Consider the following 14,140-nt stretch of genomic DNA (forward strand, 5'->3'; position numbering starts at 1 on the left):
CCCCTCCCAGGGAGGTGTTTGTGGCTATTCTGAAGCTCAATTGAATGCCCTGGACTTTGGCTACTCTTTGGCAGTTGTGGCCAAGTGTAACCATGGCGTGATGGGAAAGAGTTCAGAGACAAAATTTTACCCAAGTGACTTCTGTGTGTGTGTGTGGGACAGATCTGATAGCCTGAACAATCTATGGTGGATATTTCGGTTTTCTTGGATATTGACTAGGGGGATAGCCTTCACCTCTCTTAAAATGTGTTTTCCAGTTTCCGGAGTCTTTATCACCAATGGAATTGTCTTGTTTCTATGTTGTCACCAACAATAGAGTCCATCTGCAGGGGAGATGTTAATGGCTGTCTCTTGACTTCTGGCCATGGTGCTTTGAATCCTGCCTGAATCGGAATCATCTGGAAGCTCTGTCTAGGTGGCAATGGATAGCAATTATTTTAATTGCCTCTGTTTCTTTGTAACACAGTACAGCCCTAACTGCTCAAGGCAGGAGTTAGGGATGGACATAAACCTGGGAACGTGATGACTAAATTCATCCTAGGACTGTGTCTCAGTGTATCTTGGATAAACCAATCCTCTAATTAAAAAAAATTAAAAATAGGAAAAACAAGTTTTTGGTTTTTTTTTCTTCCTGGAATAGAGAATTAGGTTGATTTAGCCTGATGTTTTTACCTAGGTACTGCATCTGCTGAGGTCAAACCAGAATCAGTTTTCCCCAGTGTTTTTGAATACTTTGTTGCTTGTAATAATGCCATTTTAAAGTACAAGGTTTAAATTTACTTTCTCAAGTAGAGAAGTAAAAATTACCCCAGATGGCCCACATATTTGCTTTTAAGTGTAATGGTTCAAATCAATGTGCTTTGTATGTGCACATTAGGGAGCCTCATTTCTCCCAGAAGGCAGGTGGAGGACATTTAACTCTGAGACAGTGAAGCCAAACTTGCTTCACAACAGGCAGGAGGTGAGGGAGGTGAAGGGGAGAGGCCATTGAATAGCTTCTCTTTCTGTCATCATTTTGCTTGTGTGCTTATTTAAATGCTTGCTTATTTACATAAATGAGGAGGGAGGCAGCAGAGGATGTGGCCCTGGTAGGCTGGGTCCAAGGAGAGTCTGGGGGATATTTGAAGAAGTGTAGTGATGGGGGCAGAGTCAAGATTCCTAGGGATAGCAGCTGCTTAGTGTGGTCTGGACAAAGACTGGTGGTCTGAGAGGAGATCAGGGACCCTTACATCTTCTGGTCTTCAGTTGAGCAAAAGGTATGCTGATATAGGACACAGAAGTGGGAAATTGAGCTCTGACCTCCTCCAGAGTGAGCCCATAAAGGCGACCACAGATCAGGCTGAGGTTGCCCTTGGGTGGTATCTTGGTCTGTTCAGGCTGCTTTAACAAGACACCATAGACTAGGTGGCTCATAAAGAACAGAAATTTATTTTTCACAGTTTGGGAGGCTTGGAAGTCTAAGATCAAGGTGCCAGTAGATTTGATGTCTGGGGAGGGCCACTTTCTGATTCATAGATGTCACCTTCTTGCTATGTCCTCAGATGGTGGAGAGAGTGAATAAGTTCTTTTGGGCCTTGAGTATATAAGGGCACTGTCTTAGTCTGCTTTGTGTTGCTATAACAACATAGTACGTTCTGGGTAATTTATACAGAAAAGAAGTATATTTGGCTGATGGTTCTGAAGACTGGGAAGTCCAAGTGCATAGCACTGGTATTTGGTGAGGGCCTTCATGCTGTTTCATCCCGTGACAGAAGGTGGAAAGGCGAGAGAGGGTAAGAACAAGAAAGCCAGAGAGGACTAAACTCACTTTTATAATAATCCATGCTCTGGATAATGAACTTCCCCCTGAGATAATGACATTAATCCATTCATGAGGGCAGATCTTTCATAGTCTAATCACATCTTAACCATCTCACCTCTTAGCACTGTCAATGCCAATTAAATGTCAATGTGAGATTTGGAAGGGACATTCAAACCATAGCAGGCACTAATCCCATTCATGAGGGCTTTTCCCTCCTAATCACCTCCTGAAAGACCTCACTTCTTAATGACATCACGTTGTTGATTAGGTTTCCACATATGCATTTTGGGGGGACCCAAACATTCAGCTCATAGGAGGTGTGTTTGGGAGGTGAAGTGAGGCCCTGGCTTTTCCTACCTATGGGAGTCTTCAATGTGAATGGATATTAGGGCAGGTGGTGCATTAATGTGGGGTGGATGTTTGCTTGTTTTTATTTGAGTAGATCCCTGAGGCTCAGTCATCAGTTAGCAGGAGGGACTGGGAGTCCCCCATGCATGCAGGACCCACTGAGTGGCCCTGGCTGAGAACTGGGTAACGCTATCTATATGTTTTGGAGAATTCTTTAAGAGGTTAAAAATCACTAACCAAATGGAGTTTGGAAATCATCCATGGCTTCCCATATTCTCCCCACTTCCTGCTTCCCAACTTTGCCATGAATGATTAGGAGATGATTTCTCTGTGACTTCTCAGCGCAATGGCTTTTTTTCACTGTTAAATTCAATCTCTGCTAAGGCAACTGTTCAGGGCCACTGTGGAGGTGCATGGCTTTTCAAGAGGGCTGCTGGCTGGATTTCAATCCTCCTCTCCCTACTTGGGTGCCCTGCTGAAATTGCCCTCCACTTTCTTGGCCAAACAGAAAAGCATATAAACTTGCTATTTTAATCAGGCAAAGGCAGCTTGAGAAGGACTGAAATGCACTTTTTCAGTATGTAGATTAGTAGGAGTAATTCTAAGAGCCCTCCAAGCCCAGGCTGGCAGCCTGAGCATTGGCAACCTTGGGGTATTTTATTGAGTGAAGTGGGGGCTTTGTAAAGGCCCGAGATTGGCTGGGTGAAGATGCCATGTTTGTCCTTCAGGAGGGTAATCCAGGCTCTCAACCTGGGGAAGGGCCATTTATTTTCTGACGGAAGATTCATTCCACTTATTTATTTAGTTTTTGCCAAGGTGAACACTGAGTTATGACTGCTCCTCGTTTATTACAAGTATCTCGGGGCTCCGGGCAGTACAGTGCAGATGTGTTTGGAGTTTAGAGCAGGCACGCAGGGTCTGGAAACCAACTGGCTTGAATCAATTCAGATGACTATAGATTGGTCTTGAGGAAGTCAGTTTCCAGGGCAGTTTGCTTGCTGTTCTCTCAGGCTGCTTCATGGCATGGTGACCCTAAAGTTCTGCTGGTTGGGGGCACTCATTTACCCTCAGAAGACAGGTGGTGCTGCGCTGGGAGGTTGATGTGTTGGACACTGATGAACATCGCAGCATCCTTTGTGGTCTGGCCGCCTTGAGCATAGGCATTAGTTGGGTGCTATCCTTATCTGCTCTCTACCTCTCCACCCTGTAGTCACTGCAGCCTTCTGCTTGTGAATGGCTACACTTTCCCCACCTGTTCGTGTTTATCACCAATGATGGAAAATCCCTTTCCTCCAGTGTAAGGGCCAAAGGCATGCACTTCATGAATGGTTATGCTCTGAAAACAGGCATGAAAAGGACCACTTGCCATGCAGGTCATTTTCAACTGCAGTTCCCTTCTGGAAAGTTTCTATTTCTTCTCTTTAAACAAAGCTCAGGAGGGAAACATGCAAAGCTGAATCAAAATGATCAAAGTTGGGAATCACCCAACCAAACTCACTGAAGGTGGATTGATGGAGAGTCATTCATTCATTCATCCATTTTTATTCATTCGTTAAAAGGATGTTTAGTAGGTGGAGGAGGAAATGCCTTCTAGGTAGTAGAGGAAAATCAAATAAGCATAATATTCATTGCCTCTTTCCAAGGAGCTTACATCTATCCAGGAAGTTTATGCATATACCAGATTTATTAGCAACATCTTATACTTTTAGAGTGCATTATAAGGAATTCTATTAGATATATGCAGTGTGATTGTTGAATAGTTTTCTTAATGCTATTTATTGAATAATCTCATGATGCTTTTTTTTTTTTTTTTTGTTTGAGACAACAGAGTCTCACTCTGTCACCCAAGCTGGAGTGCAGTGGCACAATCTTTGCTCACTGCAACCTCCATCTCCCAGGTTCAAGCTATTCTCCTGCCTCAGCCCCCCAAGTAGCTGGGATTACAGGCATGTACCGCCACACCTGACTAATTTTTGTATTTTTAGTAGAGACAGGGTTTCACCAGGTTGGCCAGGCTGGTATTGAACTCCTGACCTCAAGTGATCCACCCACCTTGGCCTCCCAAAGTGCTGGAATTACAGTTGGGAGCCTCTGTGCTTGGCCTTGTAATGCTATCTTAATCTTAAACTAAATTCACCTCCATCTGAAGTTTACCTGTTTCCTTTAATATATAATTTCCATTGTATATAAATATATCTTAATTTATTTTCCTATTTTATTCTCAATGGACATTTGGGTTGTTTCCAGTTTGTATTAGGAAATAGCTATTAGCCATCTTCCAGTTTGTGAAAATCTCTTCTGTTTCTGGTCATAAATTATTTATATATATATTCATAATAAAAGTCTTTTTCTCCAAGTCTTCCAGATGACAGTACCTTTCTTTTGCATGAAATTTTTTTGTGTATAATTTATATTGCTTTTTTCTATTGTGTTTTGTAACTCAACACTATGACTTTTTTTGTAGGCTCAGTATTTGTCAGTAAACAAGGTGTATAAAGAGTCTAGCTTTGGCCAGGCACAGTAGCTCATGCCTGTAATCCCAGCACTTTGGGAGGCTGAGGCAGGAAGATCACGTGAGGCCAGGAGTTGGAGACCAGCCTGGGCAACATAGGGAGACCCTGTCTCTACAAAAAATTAGCTGGATGTGGTGGTGCATGCCTATAGTCCCTGCCACTTGGGAGGCTGAGGATTGCCTGAGCCCAGGAGTTTGAGGCTACTGTGGGCTATGATTGTACCACTGCACTTGCACTTGAGCCTTGGTGACAAACAAAGACCCTGTCTCTAGGGGAAAAAAAAAAAAAAAGAATCTTGCCTTCTTCACTTTATCCCAAACCTGAGATAATATTCCCCATCCCCCACCCCGCCTTTTTTTTTTTTTTTTGAAACGGAGTCTCGCTCTGTCGCCCAGGCTGGAGTGTGATGGCGCAATCTTGGTTCACTGCAACCTCCGCCTCCTGGGTTCAAGTGATTCTCCTGCCTCAGCCTCCTGAGTAGCTGGGATTACAGGTGCGTGCCACCACGCCCAGCTAATTTTTGTATTTTTTAGTAGAGACGGGGTTTCACCATGTTAGTCAGGCTGGTCTCGAACTCCTGACCTCGTGATCCACCCGCCTTGGCCTCCCAAAGTGCTGGGATTACAGGTGTGAGCCACTGCGCCTGGCCTCCCCTTTTTATCCTTAGTCTGGTGAGAGATTGATATGCATGCCGTCTCCAGTTTCCAGAAGACATTCATGTAGCCAATGGCTCTGGGCAGAGGCGGGGGGTCTCAATGGTCTTTCCTGCTGTCTTTGCTCCCTATGCTACAGAATTCCCCATCTCTGTTGTTTGTTCTTCCCCTCTCCTTCTCTCCTTCTCTCCAAACTACTCTTGTACATTCAGTCATCCTAGGAATATTTTGGCTTTCACCTGTGCTGTATAGATAACCCAGGATGCGACATACCAACCCATGGCTGCAGTTAAGTTGTGTTCCCCAAATGAGCTTAAAAAAGGGTGCTGCTGAAGTGGGCTTGGGTTGAGGAATAGACTCCCATGGAAAACAGTTGCTGTGAAGTAGGGAGTGACTGCATGATTTGCTGTCAATGTATTGTGGTGAGTCAGTCTTCCTTCCTTATGTGCCACTGTAGTTCCAAGTGTGGGTGGAAATGGTGTCTCTCCAATTTCATTGGTGGGGCAATTAGAAAAAATTCTCAGCCTCTCACATGTGTGTATGTCTCAAAATTAATATTTCTCTTTCTTTCTTTCTCTCTCTCTCTCTCCCCCCACCCTCTCCCTTTCCTCCATTCCTCCTTCATTCCTTCTTTTTTTCTCTTTTTCTTGAGACAGAGTCTGGCTCTGTCGCCCAGGTTGGAGTGCAGTGGTGTGCTCTTGGCTCACTGCAACCTCCACCTCCTGGGTTCAAGCAATTCTCTGACTCTAGCCTCCCAAGTAGCTGGTACTACAGGCGTGCAGCACCACACCCAGCTAATTATTGTATTTTTAGTAGAGATGGAGTTTTGCCATGTTGGCCAGGCTGGTCTCGAACTTCTGACCTCAGGTGGTCCACTTGCCTCGGCCTCCCAAAGTGCTGAAATTACAGGCATGAGCCAACACAGCTGGCCTCAAACTTAATATTTATACTGATACACTCTTCTGCGTATTGTAGGGGGTATTTTCATTTGAGTATGGGAACAGACATACCAGACTGCCATCCTTGGAACCTGGGGTTCCATTTTAGTAGTTGACCAGTGTCACTTCGACTATTCCAGAGTCACTGCTCTCCTGCAGCTCAGTTTTCTCTAGGAGCCCCTATTTGCCTCCTCTAGATGACTTTTTTTTTTTTTTTTTTTTTTTTGAGACGGAGTCTCGCGCTGTCGCCCAGGCTGGAGTGCAGTGGCCGGATCTCAGCTCACTGCAAGCTCCGCCTCCCGGGTTCACGCCATTCTCCTGCCTCAGCCTCCCGAGTAGCTGGGACTACAGGCGCTGCCACCTCGCCCGGCTATTTTTTGTATTTCTTAGTAGAGACGGGGTTTCACCGTGTTAGCCAGGATGGTCTCGATCTCCTGACCTCGTGATCCGCCCATCTCGGCCTCCCAAAGTGCTGGGATTACAGGCTTGAGCCACCGCGCCCGGCCGATGACTTTAAAAAAAAAAAATTTTTGACAGAATCTCGCTGTGTCACCCAGGGTGGAGTGCAGTGGCATGATCTCAGCTCACTGCAACCTCTGCCTCCTGGGTTCAAGCGATTCTTCTGCCTCAGCCTCCCAAGTAGCTGGGATTACAGGCGCCTGCCATCATGCCCAGCTAAATTTTGTATTTTTAGTAGAAACGGGGTTTCACCATGTTGGCCAGGCTAGTTTTGAATTCCTGACCTCAGGTTATCTGCCTACTTCAGCCTCCAAAGTGCTGGGATTATAGGCGTGAACCACCATGACTGGTCTAGATGACTTTTAATGTTTATTCAGGACTTTCTTCAGCCTCTGGCACTGTTGTTCACACCTTTGTTTTTGCAGTCCATCACTGCCTTGGTACTCATGTCATTACCTAGATCCCCTCCTTCCTCGTTTCTACGTATTTGTCATCTCCGCATTCATTGTGTACCGCTCATCCCCTGCCTGCTGAAAAATGTTTTTTTTTGTTTTTTGTTTTTTGTTTTTTTAAAAAGGCAGGCACAGTGGCTCATGCTTATAATCCTAACTACTCACGAGGTCGAGGAGGGAGGATTGCTTGAGCCAAGGAAGTAAGGCTGTAGTGAGCAATGATCGTGCTACTGCACTCCCTCAGAAAAAAGAAAACAAAAATAATTTTTTTAAAAAAGAATGGAAAACAGATATTTGCCATGCATTCCTAAACCTCTATAGATTTGAAATTTTTAAAAAAGATTAAAGAAATATGAGGCACACTCTTGTCTCCTGGGGTTGGTTTTTGTTGCCGTCTGCCTGGGCATCTACATGCTGATGACCTCAAGATCTATTATCTCCAGTCCTGCTTCTCTCTTGGATTTTAGACCTAGTACCTGTAGTCCTGTGCAGGTGTCTCACAAGTCCCTTAAACTCCAAATATCTAAAGCCAAAATGGATTTTCTTTATTCTTGAAAACTGCCCCTTGTCTGGGATTTTTCCCAGGAAATTATATTGCCAGTCAGCCACAGCAGTCATCTGGGAATCATCTTTGTTATCTCTTGGTCCTTACATACAATTGTGAGCCCCACATATCTTGACCTCTCTACGTATTGTATAACTCTTCCTTCCTCTCTGATCACACTGGTATTGCCTCGGGTCAGGTTTCCACTTCCTAGACAACAGCATTCACTAGAACTGATCTTGTTGGGTTTCATCTGTGATCCACCTACATGTCAGTTCAGTTCGATATCATTGGAGGGATGCTACTCAAATGCACACCTAGTTAGGTTATTCCTTGGCTTAGAACTTCTTGTTTTGTTTGTTTTATAAGACAGTGTCTTGCTCTGTTGCCCAGGCTGGCGTGCAGAGGCACAAACATGGCTCACTGTAGCATCGACCTCCTGATCTCAAGCGATCCTCCTGCCTCAGCCTCCCAAATAGATGGGACTACAGGTGTGGGTCACCACACCTGCTAAATTAAAAAAAAAATTTTTTTTAGAGATGGGGTCTCACTATGTTGCCCAGGCTGGTCTTGAACTCCAGGGCTAACGTAATCCTCCCACCTCATTCTCCCAAAGTGCTGGGATTACAGGCATGAGCCACCACACCCAGCCTTGGCTTATAACTTTTATCTTCTTTTTTTGTATATATATACATATATATATATTTTTAATATCTCTTTAGTTTTAAAAAATTCAAATCCACAGAGGTTTTTGGAAAGTACAGTGAGTATTTGTATATCCTTCACTTATTTATTATTTTTTAGAATTTATTTATTTAGGTTTTTCAGGCAGGGTCTCGCATTGTCACCCTGGTGAGTTCAGTGGTGCCATCAAAGCTCACTGCAGTCTTGATCTCCTGGGCTCAAGTGATCCTCCTGCCTCAGCCTCCCAAGTAGTTGGGATTGTAGGCATGAAGCATTGTGCCTGGCTTACTTTTTAACATTTTTCAGCATTTAGTTTTTTTTTTTTTTTTTCTCTCTCTCAACACACACACAGACACACACACACACACACACGGAAACACACACAATTTTTTTTTCAAATCTGGAATTTTTATTTGGTTCTTTTTTACAGTTTTCATTTCTTTGGTGAGATACTCCATCTGTTTAATCATTAAAACAATAGTTTTCTTTAATTCTTTGAATATACTTTCCTATGTTTATAGTAGCTCTTTAAAGTTCTATGTGCTAAATCCAACATCAAGGCTCTAGGCCATCCTGGGATTGGTTTTTATGGACTTTTTAAAAATACTGTGGTCAGATTTTCTTGTTTCTTTGCATGCCTGTGAATATTTGACTATACACTGAACATTGTGAATCCTATATTAGAGTGACTACATGTTCTGTTATCTTTCTCTGAAGAGTACTAATTTTTGTTGTAGTAGGTAATTCAATTACTGGCTGACCACGTTGAACTTGTGTAGATTTATTTTTATGCTCTGTTAGGGCAAATCAGTGGAAACTAACCATCTCTTAAGAGGTGGTCTTTCTAGTGTCTTAGCTGGATGCCTGCAGTACTAATGAGGTTTTTCCACTATCTGCTGCTTCAGTTATAGTGTTTGTTTTCTATTCTCAACCTCATAGCAGCTGCTTCCTGGTAAGTCTTATTTAATCTCACCTTGCATCTGGATAACATAGGTTTCAACCAAATGTTCATGGGGAACCCACACACGGGCTTCTGATGTTCATTCTTTGCATAGTGTTCTTCTCTCTGCTGTCCTACCCTGCAGATTCTAGTTCCTGCAGCTACTACATGAATTATGGTTGGGAAATTGTCCCCAGGCAGAGAGCCAGCGTGAGCATAGGGCTCACCATGTGAATTTCCCTTCTCCTTGCAATTGTAATCTTGTGCTGCCTGTTGTTATTTGCCTGAAAACAGTTGCCTCATATACTTGGTTCAGTTTTATTGTGCCTGGCTTATGGCACATGGTGGGAGGGTTATTCTTGCGCACGTTTCTTTGTCATACCCAGAAGTCTGTTACAGTTTTGTGCACACGCGCGTGTGTGTGTATGTGTGTGTGAGGCAGGGTCTCCCTCTGTTGCCCAGGCTGGAGTACAGCTCCAGCTTACTTTATCCTCCACCTTCTGGGCTCAAGTGATTCTCCTGCCTCAGCCTCCTGAGTAGCTGGGACTACAGGTGCACATCACCATGCCTGAATAATTTTTGTATTTTTTGTAGAGACAGGGTTTGCCATGTTGCCCATGCTGGTCTTGAACTCCTGGGCTCAAGGGATCTGCCTGCCTTGTCCTCCCAAAGTGTTGGGATTATAGGCATGAGCCACCATGCTCAGCCTGTTACAATTAATTTAATTTTATTTTGTTCATCTGAATTAGTTAAAATTGTCAACCATTATAGCACTTTACCTTTTAACATATTGCTTCTGCTTATCATTCTTAAATAGCTCTCCACAGCCTACAGCCACGTTACCGGTATCTAGACTTGGTGACAAAGTGCATGAAGTCCTGTGTGGCTGAATCCCTTCTTTTTTTGGTCTGCTTCAACTCCCTGCTTACCCTCCACACGGTCCCCTGCTACCTTGGGCTCCCTCCTCCTTCTCCGCTTTTGTTTAAGCTGCTTGGGCCAGACATATTCTTTGTCTGCCTGGGAAATCCCTACCTATTCATTCAACTTTTTAGTTTCAATATTGTCACTGTTGTCATCATCATAATAATCACATTTAAAGCTTATTGAGTGCTTGCTATGTGCTAGGCATTGTTCAAAGTGCTTTATGTGCATTAACTCATTTAACCCTTTCAATCATCCTATTATGCATGTACTATTATTGTAATTTGTATTTATTTATTTTTAAAATTTTAAAGACAGGCTGTCATTCTGTTGCCCAGGCTGGAGTGCAGTGGCATGATCATAGCTCACTGCAGCCTCAAACTTCTGGGCTCAAGCAAGCCTCCCATCTCAGCCTCCCGAGGAGCTGAGACTACAGGTGCACAACACCATGCCTAGCTAATTTTTAAATTTTTAGCAAAGACAAGGTCTTGCTGTGTTGCCCAGGCTGATCTCAAACTCCTGGCCTCGACCAATCCTCCTTCCTCAGCCTGCCAAAGTGCTGGGATTACAGATGTGAGCCAACACACCCGGCCCAGGTACTGTTATTAACTACATTTTTGCAAATGTGAAAAATCCAGAAGTTAAATAACCTTGTCCAAGGTCACATAACCAGCATCTGTTGAACCTAAGAGCCATTCATTTTTATGTACTGAATCCTGCTCCCTGTGAGATGAGACCCTGTGTGCTTCCCTTGTACCCGTCACATCACCATCACATGCATCTCTGCCACCACTGTGACACATGGGTGAGCACTTGGCTGATTAATCAAATTTCAGTGGGTGGAGAGATATTTTTAAAGTTCTGTGTGAGCCCAGAGTGCTCCTTACTGAGAGGGGAGGTGCCCTGCAGCCCAGGAAAGGCTGGCCATGAGCATGATTTTATGCCAGGAGGGGGGCTGGTTTCTGTGCAGTAAGCTCTGGAGGGCCCTCTCCACCCGCCACCCATCTGGTCCATCCTACGTTTTCTTGTAATGAAGGTCCCCCCATCCCCTACTGTTTTCTCCCCTGCTTTTGCCGGTTGATTTCAGGATCCCAGAGGCAAACTCAACTTGCCTTTTTTGGAGACACTTCTCTCTACAGGCTTTCTAAGAGGGGGTTTGAAGGAGGCAGAAACATTCCTGTTACAAGAAGAGAAGCTCGCAACTCTTATCTGATGGCTCAAAGTTCTCTCCTCCAGAGGAAGCCTAAAACCTACGCAATGCATGAACCACATCATCATCCCAATAAGAGGGGGAGTGTCAGATATAGAGCTCTGCCCTGAGCTGGGAATTAGCTTTGCAACTTACATCTTTTATCTACCTGGGTACCTTCCTCCTGGAGGCTTGACCTGCCTTTGAGCCTCGAGAGAAAAATCTTTTGTGGACAGTTGTGAGGCTTTGTTAACAGGGGAGAGCAGGGATTTCTCTGAGGGTAGCTGCTTCCAAGGGCCCATTCCTTAAAGGGACACTTGCTAAGTCTTCTAGTAGTTTCCCGCATGTTGTTCTGAAAATGCATTTTGATAGCTGTGACCAAGAAAGAAACCCGAGCACCTACCTTCCCCGCCAGCTTCGTGCTGTTAATTTGTAATTTATATTCTGCCTGTTTCCAAAAGCGATCGAGACATCATAAGATAAAAGAAAAAACACAACTGCAAAGGCTGTCAGAATAGAAATAGAAAATAGAAATCCACACACAAGGAGAAAGAAAAAAAAATATGGCAGCCCCTTAAAGAAACACATTGGCTCGGAATGTGCATGACATTAGCTGCAAACTTCCAGTTGGTTCAGGCAAAAAGTTAAACACCAGTTACCTGATTCCAATGATGGCCTTAAAGTGTCTATTGGAAGAATGGTTTTCTCAATTATATTTTAAACAGGAACTCTTTGCCGCATATTCAGATTATCTAATATACAGGTATTTTGTATTATTTCAGACACATTGGTGGCTTTCAACCTTGTCTCACTATCAAACTTCTGTGGACTTTTTCAATACATATTTCTTCTAGTGATAGTAACCTATCATGGTGGCGATTCTCAATGAGGAAAGAGGTGCTCATACTAGACTTTCTAGATGCAAGGAGATAGGGGTACATTGTAGTTTAGTTTTGTGTGTGTGTGTGTGTTTTTGTTTGTTTGTTTTTTTCTGAGATAGGATCTTAGTCTGTTGTCCAGGCTGGACTGCACTGGTGCCATCACTGCTCACTGCAGCTTTAACCTCTCAGTTTCAAGCGATCCTCCCACTGCAGCCTCTCAAGTAGCTGGGAGCAGAGGTGCGTGCCACTACACCTGGCTAATTCTGTTTGGTTTTTTATTTTTGGAGAGATAGGGTCTCACTGTGTTTCCCAGGCTGGTCTGGAACTCCTAGGCTCAAATGATCCTCCCTCCTTGGCCTCCCAAAACGCTGGGATTACAGGTATGAACCACTGCGCCCAGCCATTGTAGTTTAGAAAGCCTTCCCAACAGGTGATCTAAATACTGGCTTTAGAAAATGTTTCCTGGGTTCTTATTTCTAGGAACCCTGCATGAGATAGCAAGCAGAGGGTGGTATCTTGTTATGCAAAAGAACCTGCTGCATCTTAAACCATAACCTTGACTTGAGCTAGTTGAGGAATAGGAGTAACCAAGTGTTTATCTCAATCATAAAATCACCTTTATCTTGTTCCTGGGGAATCTTTCACTCTCAACAGAAATGCATCATAATAGATCTAGTAAGGTAATTAAGCCCCATCATGCTTCCCCAGATAACTAAATGAGTTAACCTGTTGAGTAGAGTTGTTCAACATTATCCATCTGGATGCTGAAGGGAGTTTGCCAAAACCCATCTTTCCGACGTTGGCTTCACTGACACTGAGCTGTTTCTCCTTGCAGTAATTGGCCAGCAGCAGGTTCAGCTGTTCCCTGTGACTACTCAAGAATGTGATATTAGCAACATGTCCTAGCAGCAGTGACTCACTGGTCTTCTCTCTTCACAGTGGCATCCAGGGCATCTAAATTTTGCTCCACTCATTGCAGGTGATGAGTTAGGACACACCCATTTAAAATACAAATTTGCTGTATCAACGTGGTCATTAATATTTACTTCTTAAGCAGGAAGAGTGTGGAATTTACATCCAGGTCTGTATTGCCATATTACTGTATAACAAATGACTCAAACACTTCCTGGTTTAGCTTGGGCATGGTGGCTCATGCCTGTAATCCTAGCACTTTGGGAGGTGAGGCAGGAGGATAACTTGAGGCCAGGAGTTCGAGACTAACCCGGGCAACATGACAAAACCCTGTCTCTGCAAATTCCACAAAAATTAGCCAGCAGTTACATGGATGGAGCTGAAGGCTGTTATCCTTAGCAAACTAACGCAGGAACAGGAAACCAAATGCTGCATGTTCTCACTTGTAATCCGGAGCTAAATGATGAGAACACATGGTCACATAGAGGGGAACAACACACACTGGGGCCTGTCAGATGGTGTAGGGCAGGTAGGAGGAGGGAGAGGATCAGGAAAAAATTACTAATGAGTAGTAGGGCTTAATACCTGGGTGACAAAATAATCTGTACAGCAAACCCCTATGACACAAGTTTACCTGTGGAACAAACCTGCATGTGTACCCCTAAACTTAAAAGCTGTTAATAACAACAACAACAAAAAAATTAGCCAGGTGTGGTGGTGCATGCCTGTGGTCCTGGATACTCAGGAGGCTGAGACCGGAGAATTGCTTGAGCCCAAGAGTTCCAGGTTCCAGACTGCAGCGAGCTATGATCGCGCCACTGCACTCCAGCCAGGGCAACACAGTGAGACCCTGTCTCAAAAAAAAAAAAAAAAAAAAAAAAAAAAAAAAAAAAAAAATAACCTCA

The 14,140-nt window shown here is 43.9% G+C and overlaps 1 protein-coding gene across 4 annotated transcripts in view; it reads left to right on the forward strand.

Annotated features, from left to right (window-relative positions):
* The window catches only part of CALN1 (calneuron 1), a 660,470-nt gene that overhangs the window by 165,074 nt on the left and 481,256 nt on the right, over nt 1-14,140 (forward strand). The window lies entirely within an intron of this gene.

Source organism: Theropithecus gelada, chromosome 3 (assembly GCF_003255815.1).
Source record: "Theropithecus gelada isolate Dixy chromosome 3, Tgel_1.0, whole genome shotgun sequence".
NCBI classification, from domain to species: Eukaryota; Metazoa; Chordata; class Mammalia; order Primates; family Cercopithecidae; genus Theropithecus; species Theropithecus gelada.